We start from the raw sequence: 14,116 nt of genomic DNA on the forward strand, positions 1-14,116 counted from the left end.
CCAAGCCCTGTTCCATGTTGTCATCCTGATCAGTTACAAAAGCTGTTCTTGGCTCCGGCTGGCTCTTATGTGAGCGTGCCTGAGCAAGCGACACGGCGTCTTGCAGTGCTTGTTATGAGTTTACTGCTGAACTGCCTGATAAACAGGGTTAGGGTTAGGATTAGGTGATGATATTGATCTTTGGTGAATCTCAAAACGAATGCATTTACCCATCGTCCGGCAGCCAAGTCAATTTTTACAGTGCCAGCAGAGCCACTTTGAGGTTTGCAGTGAAAACAAATGTTGTGGTCAGTTTTCCCTTAAAAGATATCCTCGCAGGGTGCGGGATTGACATGGCATGCAAATGTGTATTTAAACTAAAACTCTGGGTGATTTTAACATTTAAAATGTAGCCTACATAATAAGATATTAACATTATCAGCTACAATAAAAGGTGTCGGCCCATATGAGCAAAGTATGATACCTTTGTCCACAACTGTAGGTGCAACGCAAAGACTTTTATCTTTCAAAGTATTAAATGCTGTTCGGTTCATAAGTGAGATCTTTCTTATTGATGTGATCTTCATGCACATCAACCATCAACACACACTGGGGAATATGGCTCCCAGACTAATTTCTAATCAAATCAGATGGGACAAGGCATGGCAAGAGAATTACATTTGCTGCCTTGGATCCCAGACATCAGGGCTGTTGTTTACCTTAACATGCACTAAACTCTGTCACCGCCCACATATAACTTGGTCATGTGATATGTTTACCTGTTGTGCCGCGCCCTGTATGTGCCATTACAGAGTGTGTCCTAAGAGTGCGTTCTAAGCCATAAAGTTGCCATCAAGCAACCCAGTTGTTTTTCACAGGCTATCAATATATTATCTGTTTTTGTTTTGTTTTTCCTTAACATTCCAATGTTTTAAACCATGTGTGAGTTATCCAGTGATGTAATGTGTTGATATAGTGTTTTAATTAGTAAAGGGAAGTCATCTTGGGGAGTAAAGGCATATGAGCAGAGGTAGAGAAAGGAATGTCAGAGAGATTTTCACATTTTACCTGACTTAGAAAGTGAATCTGGATGCAAAGAGTCTGTGCTAGTTACATGTTTGCCAACTATGAGCGGCAAATGAAAATGTAGCAATGAAAAATAAAAATCAAATCACCTTTAATAGCTCACTACTACAATTTAATATCTTGCTGCTAACTGCTCAAATGTTAGGAATGATTGCATCTTAGCACATTCAAGCAAAATGTTGGAATTAATTCCATTGCTCCCTGTTATCAAAAAGTGGTAATTTTCATGCTACAGTGTAACATAAGAAGTGCAGATATCTAGAAGCATATTCTACACTATTCATTACAAATATATCAATTTCCAGCTTCTCAACCCATATTTCAGTTACATTTAGCTGCATTAGCTGCAGTGGGGAAGATGCAGGGAGAGTGAATTTATTGGTCGTATATTTTCTCTCACAAGTGCAGCGCATTCACAACTAGAAGGGCACTCGGAGAGCGCAGACCTCCACCAAGGTTTGTGCTATTATTGCTTGTTCGTGAGTCGGATCCGGATCCACTCCAAAATTGAATGGGTTCTTCCATGGCCCATGCTACACCCTTCCACGAAGTTTCATGAAAATCGGGCCAGTAGTTTTTCCGTAATCCTGCTAACAGACAAACAAACAGACAAACAAACAAACGGCACCGAAAACATAACCTCCTTGGCGGAGGTAATAAGAAGAAACAATACTATCAATAAATCCATTTAATGTGGTTCCATTCTGACCTGCATGCAACCTGCAATACATGGGTAGGCCTACGTGAGGATGCTTCATGGTAGCAGCCTCACAGAGAGGATCAAAATCATCCATAGCAAGACATCTTCCTCAGTCCAACCACACTTTGGTTGATCTCGCCTTCTGTGCTATTCATCATGTTCTCGACAGCTCTTTTGAAAGCAAAGATATGAAAAGATAAAAACTTGCTGCATATAGGCACATCTTTTGGTTTGTCAATTACGTACCTCTAGCTGCACACACAACACACACACACACACACACACACACACACACACACACACACACACATATATATACGTGCGTGCAGTGGGCTGTGTTTATCAAGCTTAGAGTGCTATATATGGCGTTGTTTTTCGTAATTCACAAGGTAGATGCTGTACCATAGTCAGTAATCCGTCAGTAGATCAACACTCCTATTCTGAGAAGCTTGATAAAAAGAGTCAAGGTTCCCAGATGCACCTGTCTGAACTGGTTAGGTAAAGGGATAATGTGACCGCTGAAGTCGATCAAATCTAAACGGAATATGCAAGAATCAGCTAAGCAATTCTACTTGGGAAATTACATTTTGTGTACAGAGCCTTGTAATATTTTGACTCTAATGATCTATTTATAATTTATCTGTAATCAATTTAATAATAGATTATATACATGTGCATCTATTCATCGATTCTACTGTGTGTGTGTGCGTGTGTGTGTGTGTGTGTGTGTGTGTGTGTGGGTGTGTGTTTTAAAGATTTTAGAGATATAGTACTAAAATTTGTAGACCTAATGTTGATGCAAATGTAGGCCTTATGTTGACACAAAAATTAAAACTGTTGTTACACTCTATGTTACATTCTTCCAAAAACACGAATGTCTGTCACTCACTGACTGAGTGACTGAGTGATGAAGTTACACCATTGGTCGGCCGTGGCATGTGGCACATCATAGGATCACAGAGCCAGAAATCTAAGTTTTGTTTTCTCCGCCATCTTGTTTCTCCGCTGAGATGGGAGCCGGTTTCTCCCACACAGTAAGCAGGCTGACCAATATCATGCATGTAAGCTGAAGCTAACTGAAGCTAAAGTGGAATCTATACAATTATATTATATTGCCGTTTATTTCGATGCATATGCGCAAGCTCAGTCCACCTGACAGCCCTCTGTTCTGTCGGCGGAGAGAGAGACACAGACAAGCATGAGGTTTCGGCGCGCCGAGGGCTTACTGCCGACACTTCCCGGAGTTTCCCGGGGGCACGGTTCCGGCCAGTACCGATAGCTGGGCGCCGATTTGTTCCCGGTGATCCGGCCAAGATTTCGGCGGGGGTCCCGACGCCGATGCGTCACCAGGTGTCCGGTGAAAGGCGTTTTCAGCACCGATGGGTACCAGCGCGACTGGGGCTTGGATCAGGAGGATCAATGCGGGCCGTGGGCGCAGTGGAGAGGACAGCGGCGGAGAGAGGAGATGGACACAGTCCAGCCATATACTAGGTTTTGACCTAGTCTTGTTTTTTCATTATTTTTCCATTCGAAGAAAGATGGGGACTTAGACCTCCTGCAGTAAGGTTAGTGACTTAAATAAGTAGCTACTAGTGTTGGTTGTCATTAATGACCAGCAGAGTGTTATTGTCACAGTAAAATGCTGTGCATGGATTCCCGATATTTGAATTTGCATGTGTTAACATCAAAGGAGGCCACTGATTCATGTAAACCAATTAAAGAGAGGTATTTGAAGGGTGCATCTCCATTGCCATTATCTTACAAGTTGTCTTATTGAGGATAGGGAGCCTCATTAATCAACATGAATGGCATGCAAAAGATTTTCCAATGTGGTGAGCTAAAAGCATCTTGTTGGATTTAAGTGGTCCAATGAGGAGTGTTACTAGCAATCTAATTGAATGCATTATATGTCCCTCCAGATGATGAAAGGTCATTGCAACAGTATCTAACAAGAAAGAGAGACTAAAGCCCCTTGTTCCAGGTTATGTGAGATGCTGGTGAAAGAGCTGAAGTGTTGAGGTGCTGAAAGGACTCAGATAAATGAGGCAATCATACCCCTAGAAAGTGTAAAAAGCGACTTTCTGAAGAGCCTGGAGCCTGCTGTGTGTGTGTGTGTGTGTGTGTGTGTGTGTGCAAGTGTGTGCGTGTGTGTGTGTGTGTGTGTGTGTGTGTGTGTCCAAATGTCCTCACATGGTTAGAAAGATAAGGAAAATCCTCCAATGTGAGGGCATTTTGCTGGGCCTCCTGGAAGGATTTCAGAATGTAATGTGCACTCCCATTTCTCTATCTATCTACGGCAACACTTTCCCCCACCTGGATGTGACCATGCAGTAGTTAAAACTAGCAGTCAGCAGTGCGCAGACTCTATAGGCAGAGGTCAGCAAAATGGCGACCAGGAAGAGTGCGAATCACACCCCCAGCGACATTGAATTTTGTGGAAGCGTCCCTACGTGTCTCCTGATTGCGAGTCTGCAGTCACCTCCCTGCAGCACACTTTCACCCACGTGACCAATAGTGGTGAACAGAGCAACCGACTGAACGGCCGACATTGCGATCCATAGAGCCCCTGCTGTCGCGGGACTAAAAGCACGCGTGTGTGTGTGCGCGCGTTTGTGTGTGATAGAGTGTATATGTTTGCATAATTTGAGTGCCTATACTTTTCTCAGGACCAAATGAAATGTTGAAATGATGTTGAAATTGATAGAGCCGTCCATTTCGATAGAGTCATGTATAGTAGCACAGTAAAAGCCTGTCATTGAGTGTTGGATGGGTGAAGGTCAGGGATAATGCACTGGGGTCCTAACTCCTGCTGTGTGTGCTGGCAGGAGATTTGCAATCTTAATGTGTCCTATTGCCACCCATGATGACGTGCTGTGGGGACAAATGGAACATCTGTGGAGATGAAATCAGTAATGTTTAAAGCTCAAGTTACATTCAACAAATCAATGAGGGGTCATCATTTTGAGCTCCAAAGCACTGCCTATTCCATGTTTGGGGGTATTGTACTGACAAGGACAAGATTGTCTAGATACAAGATACAAGATACAGATTGTCTAAATAAATAAGTATAATAGGCTAAATAAATATATCATTATATATAGATTATAATAGGAGATTGACTTGGTTACACACAATAACAAACAGACCGGATCAAGCGAAAGGTAAAGAAAAACATTTCATTTCTCTGTAGGGTCCTTTCCATAATGTTGTCAGACACTTATAATAACAATCTGAGCCTGTCAGTGGCAAAAACAAGCACTTTTAGTGAACGTACATTGACGGTTCACATTTGCCCCAGAGGATTACATTGCAGCTCGTTTCGCGGCTGCCAGCTGACGCGATCTCGCTCAATACTGGACCAATTTCAAAAATTGTTGTCCCCATTAGTTACTTAGACACAAAAAGTTGGGAAAATAGGGTCCAGGTTGAAAAATACCAAAGTTACCCTTTAAGCGAGGTAATGACAGACATCAAGCATCAAGTCAAATAATGACTTAGTCATATAATAATAATCATTTCTGCCATGTAACTACAGATTGGATTTGTTCCCAAACACAAAACATCAGATGATATTTATTCCCTACATACATTAATAAAACAATTTAGATGATAAGACTATAAATATGTGCATGCTTAATGGATTTCAGCCAAGCTGTTGATTCAGTCTGGCATCCCAGGTTTTGCTTTATAAGTGTCTCCAAATCAGCATTGGAGGGAAAATGTATGTTTTTTGTAAAATCTTATATATGCATAGCAAACGTGGAATCAAAATAGATCAGTACAACATCTACATCAATGATCTGGCTGTAATGTCGGAGCCATCTCCATCCCCTGGCCTCGTCTGCATGACATTAACATGAAGTACTTACTATATATATGCAAATGACTATTTGAAGAAAGTCTAAATATTTTGGAGAGATGCTTACACTGAAACACAGTTCATCATATACTTACCTTGGACTGGAAATCAGTGCCTTAGGAACTTTTAATTTGGCTACAAATGTGAAAAAGCCAGAAGGACTTTGTGTGAAAAACACAACTTGGCCATAAGAATGTGGCTGAATATTCACCAGTCAATCCTGACACTGATTCTTCTATACAGGAGTGAGGTCGGTGGGTGCATGCTTTCACAAGTGTGGAAAAAAGTGAGGTGGAAAAATTAATGTGCTGGGAGTCCACTCAAAACTTCAAACTCAACCTGCAATGCATACAAAGCAGTGCTGGGCTCTTTCCCTTGTATTTCGAGATCCAAAAAAGTGCTATGAAATGCTGGATTCATCTGAACAAGGCTAACCACAAGTCCATTACCAAGTCCAATACCAAGCATTGATATATATATATATAAAAGAGAAAAGGTCAACTAGGTCAGCAGCTACCTCAGGTTGCAGAGCTTCTGTGCCGATCCCCTAAAACTCCATCATTAAATATGAAACAGCTGGAGTCAATATTGAAAGAAGTACTTTGAAAACTGGAGGAATGAAATGAAAACCAACACAAGCTCAAGTGCTGTTAACTCCTAAAATGAAAATTCCTATTGCCTTAGAATAAAAATTAGAATAAAAGGATCCTTTGATAATTCAGACTGTCAAATCATAATCATAATATTGAAACCAAAGCCTGTATTTAAAATATTTTAGGAATGAATCTAAATGGGTTTGCCTCCGTACCCCACAACTCCTTCCAGCCTAGTTTCTTCCTCTCTACACTTTACAAATGAATCCACTGTTTGCCTGAGACGGCCTGAGCACACCTTGCTGCTTCCTCCTGCTGATGTATTTGTTCCACAACCATCTTTCTCTTCCCTGATGGAGTTGCCCTTAGTCTGTAAAGGTTGCCCTGTGCCCAGCCTTAATCCTTTTGTTGCACCTGCCCTTATATCCCTGTGTCTGAACACTGACTGTGCCTGATGAACTGCTTCTCTTTGGTTCCATTTTTGCCTCGCTGATACCGTAGGCGCTACCGCCCACACTTTAATATCTTCAGAGTCTGTCAATGTCATCTCCACCCTTACTTTGGCCATTTGAACTCCCCTACTAGGATAGATATTGGTAGTTCCAAAATCCCTTTCCAATAAAAAGCCACACTGCTAAGACACTGTGTGACATGTCTTAAAGGATAAGGCTGGTGTTTTTTAATGCATTGCTTACCGTCAACAAATCCTATGAAAATAACAAAATCAGCAATGATTTTGTTTTGCCAACAAGTCTCGTCCATGTAGCCGGTGCCCAATGAAGCCATGTCCCAGCAGCCATAGAACTCCATTGTTTTAAAAAAACTATTAAAAACACATCACAGAGCCATGCCGTTGCTCTGGGCAACATATTTCATCATCACGATGCACCGGGCCGGCCGACTTTGTAAACACGTTTGCGATCTCAGGAAAGTAGTTCTGTAGCACCGAAAATAGTCCCCGGCGTAATGAAGAATTTGTTCCCATTTGAATTTGATTTGGTAATAACTACAACAGCCTGACTTTTCGTGGTAACAGTTAGCGATTTTTAAAATTGAAACTATGTCTTTGTGAGCTGTATTTCAAGGTTTTTAGCTTACAATTGGAGCCAATGACTTCCGGGTTGACGGCTAAAAACGGTACGTGGGAAGTCAGAAAGTAACGGGAGTAGAGCAAATGCATTGTTGATTTTGTTATTTTCATAGGATTTGTTGACGGTAAGCAATGCATAACATATGAGCTAAATAGCCTCTCCAAGGCGACGGCCACACTGATCCGTTGTGTCTGTCCGTGTACGTTCAATTCTAATTCATTCAACCTTCAATTTCAATTCATTTTCAACGAGAGCTGTTGTTCCTACGTTTGTTTTGGAAAAAATAGGTCAGTTTCTTATTTAATTTATACAGTATATTCTGTTTCTTCTTTTTACTATGAAGTAGCACCGTTATGAGCAAAGCCTTACTGTACTTCTGCCTCGCTGAACATGATGACGTTCCAAAACAGGGACTGAAATCTACCCATCAATAATTCTGTCCACTTTCTGATGGATCAGAGTGGCCGCCGCCTAACTTCTCTACCTTTGATATAGGAATCAATAGCCGAGGCAACAGACCACATTGCAGGTACCACAGCTTTAACTTGCCTGGTAGTCCTGGCCTCTCTACGCCCTCAGTGCCTCTAACTACAATACCTCCTACCTTATCTCCTGAATCTGCCCCTTGGCATTTAGAGTTTCCTCAAAACAATGGAGATGCTCCTCGGAGCGGAGGGAGGTGCAGCCCTCCCTGCAGTCTTTCCCCACCTACCACCACCTCCATGACCATACTGAAAGCTAACTGTGCACCCTGCCATGATGCCCATTTCCAGACACTGCCATGCTGTTGTAAACTCCGTTGTTGTGAAGCACACATCTTGAAAATATTCCCCCACCAGATTTCATGGGGAGTCTGGGTGTTTTCCATTTACATGATTTGACATTATACGCATGTCCTTTTTAAAGCTGCAAATTTAGCACATTTATAGGAATGCATGTTTTTTCTGTATCATATCTCCATCTATTTCACCTTTATTTCTTCCCTTCCATCCTTCCCTCTAACTTTCAATGTGCTTACTTTAATGCATTAATCAGGGGGAGCTGGGCTCCCTTACTTTTTCTCTCAAATTGTGATTTTGACTTCATTGACTGTAGTAGGAAAAAAGTGCTGCCTGGACTTAAAACACTCTGCTCATCCCATGCAATGCTGCTGAATGCGAGCGCAGCTTCATCCACATTAATCTAATTATAACTCCCCCACTTCTAAAAATAGCACTACAGCACTGGATGCGACCTTTCACATTGAAGGTCTGTCCTGAATGGGGATGTCTAAAATCATCAGTGCAAAAGGTGTTGTTAGAGTTAGCACATGTGTAACATGGGGAATTCTGTGGTTCTGTGTTCTGTTTCATATCAGATGATATACCAACCTATCTCTCATATTTCTACCCCTTTATACACAAAAAGTGGTGGCTCCTGAAATAGTTCACCAACCTTATCATCTGTGGCCAAAATATGCCAACGTCGACTTATAAAGTTCTTAATAGGGGTGAAAAACTGGAGTAACTCTTTCCAGACTTGGCTCTAATGGAGCTTTTTTGTAGGCACTAATAACCCACTTCTCAGGATAACCCACTTGTTGTGAATTTCTCTCCGAGTTCAACACTTTTGGCTTTAAAGTCATCATTGCAAGAGCATATCCTCCGCAATCTGAAACTGGCTCAATAGAAGACCTTGCTTCAAAGGTACTGGATGAAAGCTACTGGCTCTCAACAGAGTTTTCCTATCTGTTGGCTTTGTATAATTAGTTGATAGTTTGGAGCCTTCCTTGTACAATGTAATAACCAGAATATTAATCAAAGTACTAGAGGTCACATAAAGATTAGTGGGTCTTAAGTTAATATATACTGTGAACTCTAGTTTATCTGAATCAAAAATGTATCAAAAAATTTAATATATTGACTAAATGGGTTATTATTGTAAATGTGTGGTCCTTTTCGAAATTCTGGAAAAATAAATTGGCATAACTGGGAGAGGAAAGAGTGAGGAAAGGGTGGGGGGGTGGGGATTTTGAGCTCAGATTGTTGCAGCATGAAGCCTTTTGGACTCATAGTACTCAACACTGTAGCACCCTAAGGGCTAAATAAGGAATTAGATTAAAAACCCATCCTCTTAAGTTCAATGTGAGTTAAAATGGGTTGGAAACGACATGAGAGATACATTTTTGTTTATTTCCTAATTTTTGCTCAATTTCTGCTTTATTGGATAGTTACAGTGGAGAGAGACAGGAGAGACAAGGCAGAGAGAGGGCATGACATGCAGCAAAGAGCAGGTGCATTAGGACTTAGCCTTAATGGTACGCACTCTACCGGTTGAACCACCAGGGCCCCCATTTCTCCTTTTCTGTTTAAAAGGAGATTGCTCTTCTTTTTTCTGGCCAGCATCAAACCCTCCATGCCCTCATCCATTTTCTTCTTCCTTCCTTCCCACTTCTAATCTTCAGGCTGTTTTAAGATCAAGCTTGCCCCCCCATCCCACCTTTCGCTGCTCTTCTTTTATCAGTCAGTTCCCTCTTTTATCTCCCCACTACCTTCATTCCTTTCCTCCATCATGTCTCTTTTAACCTCAGTTGTTTTGTGTGCTTTAAAATGAGACTTCTCAAACCATTCTTATTCAGCTACCTGTCTTTCGTCGTTCCCACACGTTGTGTTTTGCATTTTGCCTTTTTTAGTTTGTGCTTTTTTTCTTTTTCTTGTTAATACACAATATGAATATCTGAGTTGACGGTCTCACTTCACTACAACCCTGGTCTCAGACAACGACAGAAGCGTGTGTCGTAACTAGGCAACGCTAACAAGTGCAAGAAAACAAGCCATGTTTACAGACTGCAGTGCGGAGCAGCGGAGCAGCGGAGCAGCGGAGCAGCGTTTCATAACATGCTAACAGCGTGACGTACATTAATTTGCTTTGCTTGACCTTATTGACCGCTCTGATAAATAACTCCGGTGAAAAAACTGAGGGGGACAAATTAGCATTTTCCAAAAGTGGAGGAACGCTGTCCGTAGTGAAACCTACACTACCAGTCAAAAGTTTGGACACACACATTTTTCTTTATTTTTGCTTCTTTTTTCCCATGGTGCAGCCGAGGGCATCACGAGGCAAATTCAGGTCAGGCAGTCAGGCAAGTAACGCTTAGTGAGATGATGCACTTTGTCAGATGGCCTATAGAGGGCGTTTTTGACTGTGCGATGCAATGTTTCCCCTCAAAAGTTGGTCACGGTGTAGAAATGGATCTAAATCGATCTCTGATTGCGCCTGATGTGCGCATCACGTCATGTCTGTAATTTGGAGATGTGCAGACAGCAGACCAGCAGCAGTGAACTCAATCTACAGAGTCTCCCGGTGTGAAAACAAAAGTGAAACTTAACATTCACTCCTCAGCAGCTGCCGGCCATTTCATTCTAGGTTTTTACCTGTTGTTCTTTTCCTTTCTTTGCTAACTCACCTCTTTTCCCTCCCAGTGCTATCCTGGGAACTTTAGTTCCCAGGATAGCACTTTAGATGTAGGTTATACTGTATATATACAGTATATATATACATATATAGGTATTTAGCATGCATGCATGTGTGCATGTATGTGTGTGTTTGTTTGCACAGCAAAGTTTGAATTAAGTCCTACAAGGCCTCTTAAACTCTTCTTTTTCTACCTTTTATAATGAGATTCCTTGAGACACTCTCACACACATACTGTATGTAAGATACACACATACACATGTGAGACACGTATATGTGCAAGGGTTTCATATAGGCTATTTCTGGACGACCCCGGGGCTATAGGAGTGCTTTACCACTTTCCAGCTTGGTGTTGAAGTGCCTCACACGCTGCTGAGCACTTCTTCTTTCAGCATTCACCCGTGAGCTTCTCTGAAAGAGAGCCGTGTCGAACCAGCACCGCAAGCTCAGACCCGGGGGGAGGGTCTCGTCTTCTACTCATTTTAACAAAACATACACGTTTTCTATGTTGTCTTTGTTAATTTGTGTCCTTAGCTCTCTTAGTTCTGTTATAGGTTTTAACAAATACAGCGGCAGCAGGCAAGGGGTGGTGAAGACAGTTGGGGAGTTAGTGGGCCTAATGGGGGAATAAGTTCACCCTTCAGAAACAGTGTGCTTTAAAGTGTGACGTGTATAGCCCACAAGGGGTTTAGTCTTTTCACAGTATATTGTTTTCTTTATTCAGGGCTTAAAGACCTCCGGCCAGGTGCCGAATTTTCGGCATATGGAAGTTTTAGATTCACAAACTATTTTCAGCAAATATAGTTGTAGTATAATGTTTTTGATGCGTTTTATCCAATCATATTCAGCGAAGCAAAGCAATATTTTACATTTACCAATGGAATGCGAGCAAGTTATTTTTTTTTATCCAATGAACAGCAAGCTACTTTCTATCACAATGTAGCACAGATTCCGTAGTGTAGCACAGCTGAAATATGGAAACGAAGTTTATGAAAGCTGGTGAAGATACACGCGTCACTGAGAGAGGAATAAAAAACAAACGGCGATAGGCATGGATTGAATAAACGGGTGGAGACGGGAAACTGTTTGACACCTGGTGCGACAAATTAAGGGAACCGGGTGTTTGTTCTGCACTGTGTGCTCAACCAGCAGAAAGAAAGTGCTCTTTCCACATGAGGTCAATCCCAGACACAACGCCGCTATGCGCGCACTCCGATATCTGATCTGACCACACCGGGAGCGACAGGTACAGCTGCCGCTCCAGCAGCAATGACAGACCGGAACGTGATCTGTCTTAACAATTTACAATCGTCAGCATAAAAATGTGGCATTGCTTTGTCTGTTCTCTACAGAGCTCCCCAGGGGTCACCTGGTAAGAAAAAAATAATTGATGTGGAAATCCATACGGGCATCGATTGGTAAACCGCGCACAGCTCCATGCGCACAGAATAGTAAACCGTGCCCTCGAATTAGTAATCAGTGCGCACGGAGTCCTAAACCATGCCCGCGGATTAGTAGACCGTGCACACGGATTTGTAATATGTATATTGATAACATCAAACAGGGACACCACAGCGGCCCACAGAGTTGCATATAACATTTTATTAACATGCTTTTTCTACAAGCATGATTTATAGGGAGTAAATAGGCTTCATATTGTCACCAAAACACATCGGATCATAAATTAGACCTACTGATGTGATTAATCAATGGTTATGGTTCACAATGTTCTAGGTGCCTAATGGCTATTACAGCTCACTATATGTATGCAAGCTGTGTGTAATGGCTCTGGCTCACTGTATATAGGCCTAAAAGTCCCTCTTTGATGTAAGCCCTGTTTATTGGTGTGTACAATTGCAGTCATGCCCTATGCTCCTCGAGCCTGTGTGCAGCGATGAATGTGTGCAGTACACAGAGGGCCGTGCCTCGTGTTTTCTTTGTGCCAAGACTTGTGTGACCACTGTTGGGGTTCCTGTAATCCGCACTGGCTAACCATTGCTGACGCAATGTGTGCTGTTTTGAAATAAATTAAAAAGTAGACATTTCTTATTCCAAAGTGTTGAGATTTTCTCTTGCCTCTGACTCCAGACCGGACTGGTTTAAAGGTGGTGGCAGCAGTCTGTTCCCCTGTCCTATCCAGTGCCATAATGCTTTATTAGAATGGTCTGTTACAGTATGCATGTATGTACTATATGTGCAAGTGTTTCCTATGTGGGAATATTTGTTTTTTTGTGTGTGTGTGTGAGCATATGTGCTAGTGTTTCATATGTGCAAGTATTTCATATATTTATGTGAGTAGTTAGTAGTGTGTGTGTGTGTGAGGAGTTCATATGTGTGAGCGTTTCACATGTGTATGTGTGAACAGCAAAGTTTGAATTATGTCCTACACAGCCTCTCATACCTTTATCGTGATGATGGTGTCATCAGTTGCTGCCTTGTTTAGTACTGAATGGGAAACAGAGTGTAAAGCAGAGGAGAGGTATGCTGCTTTTCCCTGTAGTCCCCCTGTCTGCAGGCATGTGCTGTCACCACTGTTGTCACTCCAAGAGGTAACCTGGAACGCTGATCAAAGGAAGTATATTGTTACATCCTGGTCCACAGTTGGACACAGTTGGTCCACACATCAAATGTCATCTTCTCTGAGGCAGATTGCGTCCACTCCAGCCACACTGATCGTTCAAGTGGAAAGAGATTTTCCTTTGTTATTTATGGGAAAACTTAGCATGCTTCTCATGGTAGCTAATTGTTGCAAAGAAGTACTACAGACTGAAATTCTCAGACACCCATCCATCAGTTCTTTGTTCAGTATGAAACTGCCATTCAAGTGATGCCAAAATAGAGGGCATTGAGTTCAACAGTGTTTGGATCTTACCTAACCAATAAGGCAATCTTACTGAATCCTGCTTGCCCAAGAGATCCTGAATGACTAGACTATAAATCCGCTCCGGTTCTTCCCTGATGAGTGAACAACACCAGACCCAGAACTGCTACAAAAATTACCCAGGCTTTATAACTGTGGCTAATAAAGAAAGACCTGACCCAGAGACAGCCTGTACAGAAGCTACTTGGTCAAAATTACAAATAATAAAATGTTAAATTTCATGGGTCATATACTGTATAATAGGCAAATTGACAGGCTCATGCCCTCAGTTACCATTCAAGATATTGTTAGATCAGTCGTTCAGTATTCTTGAGTTTGATTTTGGATCCATATTTGCTGTTGAAATCACTCAAAAGCTACTCCCTAACTCAGTGAGGTCCCCAACAGATGATGGATGTTGTGAGTGGGGCAATCATCTGCGCTGTTTTCAGCCCTTTTCAGGCTGAGTAGGCATTTCCACTGGTCTCCAGAAAC

This window comes from Centroberyx gerrardi, chromosome 15 (genome assembly GCF_048128805.1).
Source record: "Centroberyx gerrardi isolate f3 chromosome 15, fCenGer3.hap1.cur.20231027, whole genome shotgun sequence".
In the NCBI taxonomy this organism is placed as follows: Eukaryota; Metazoa; Chordata; class Actinopteri; order Beryciformes; family Berycidae; genus Centroberyx; species Centroberyx gerrardi.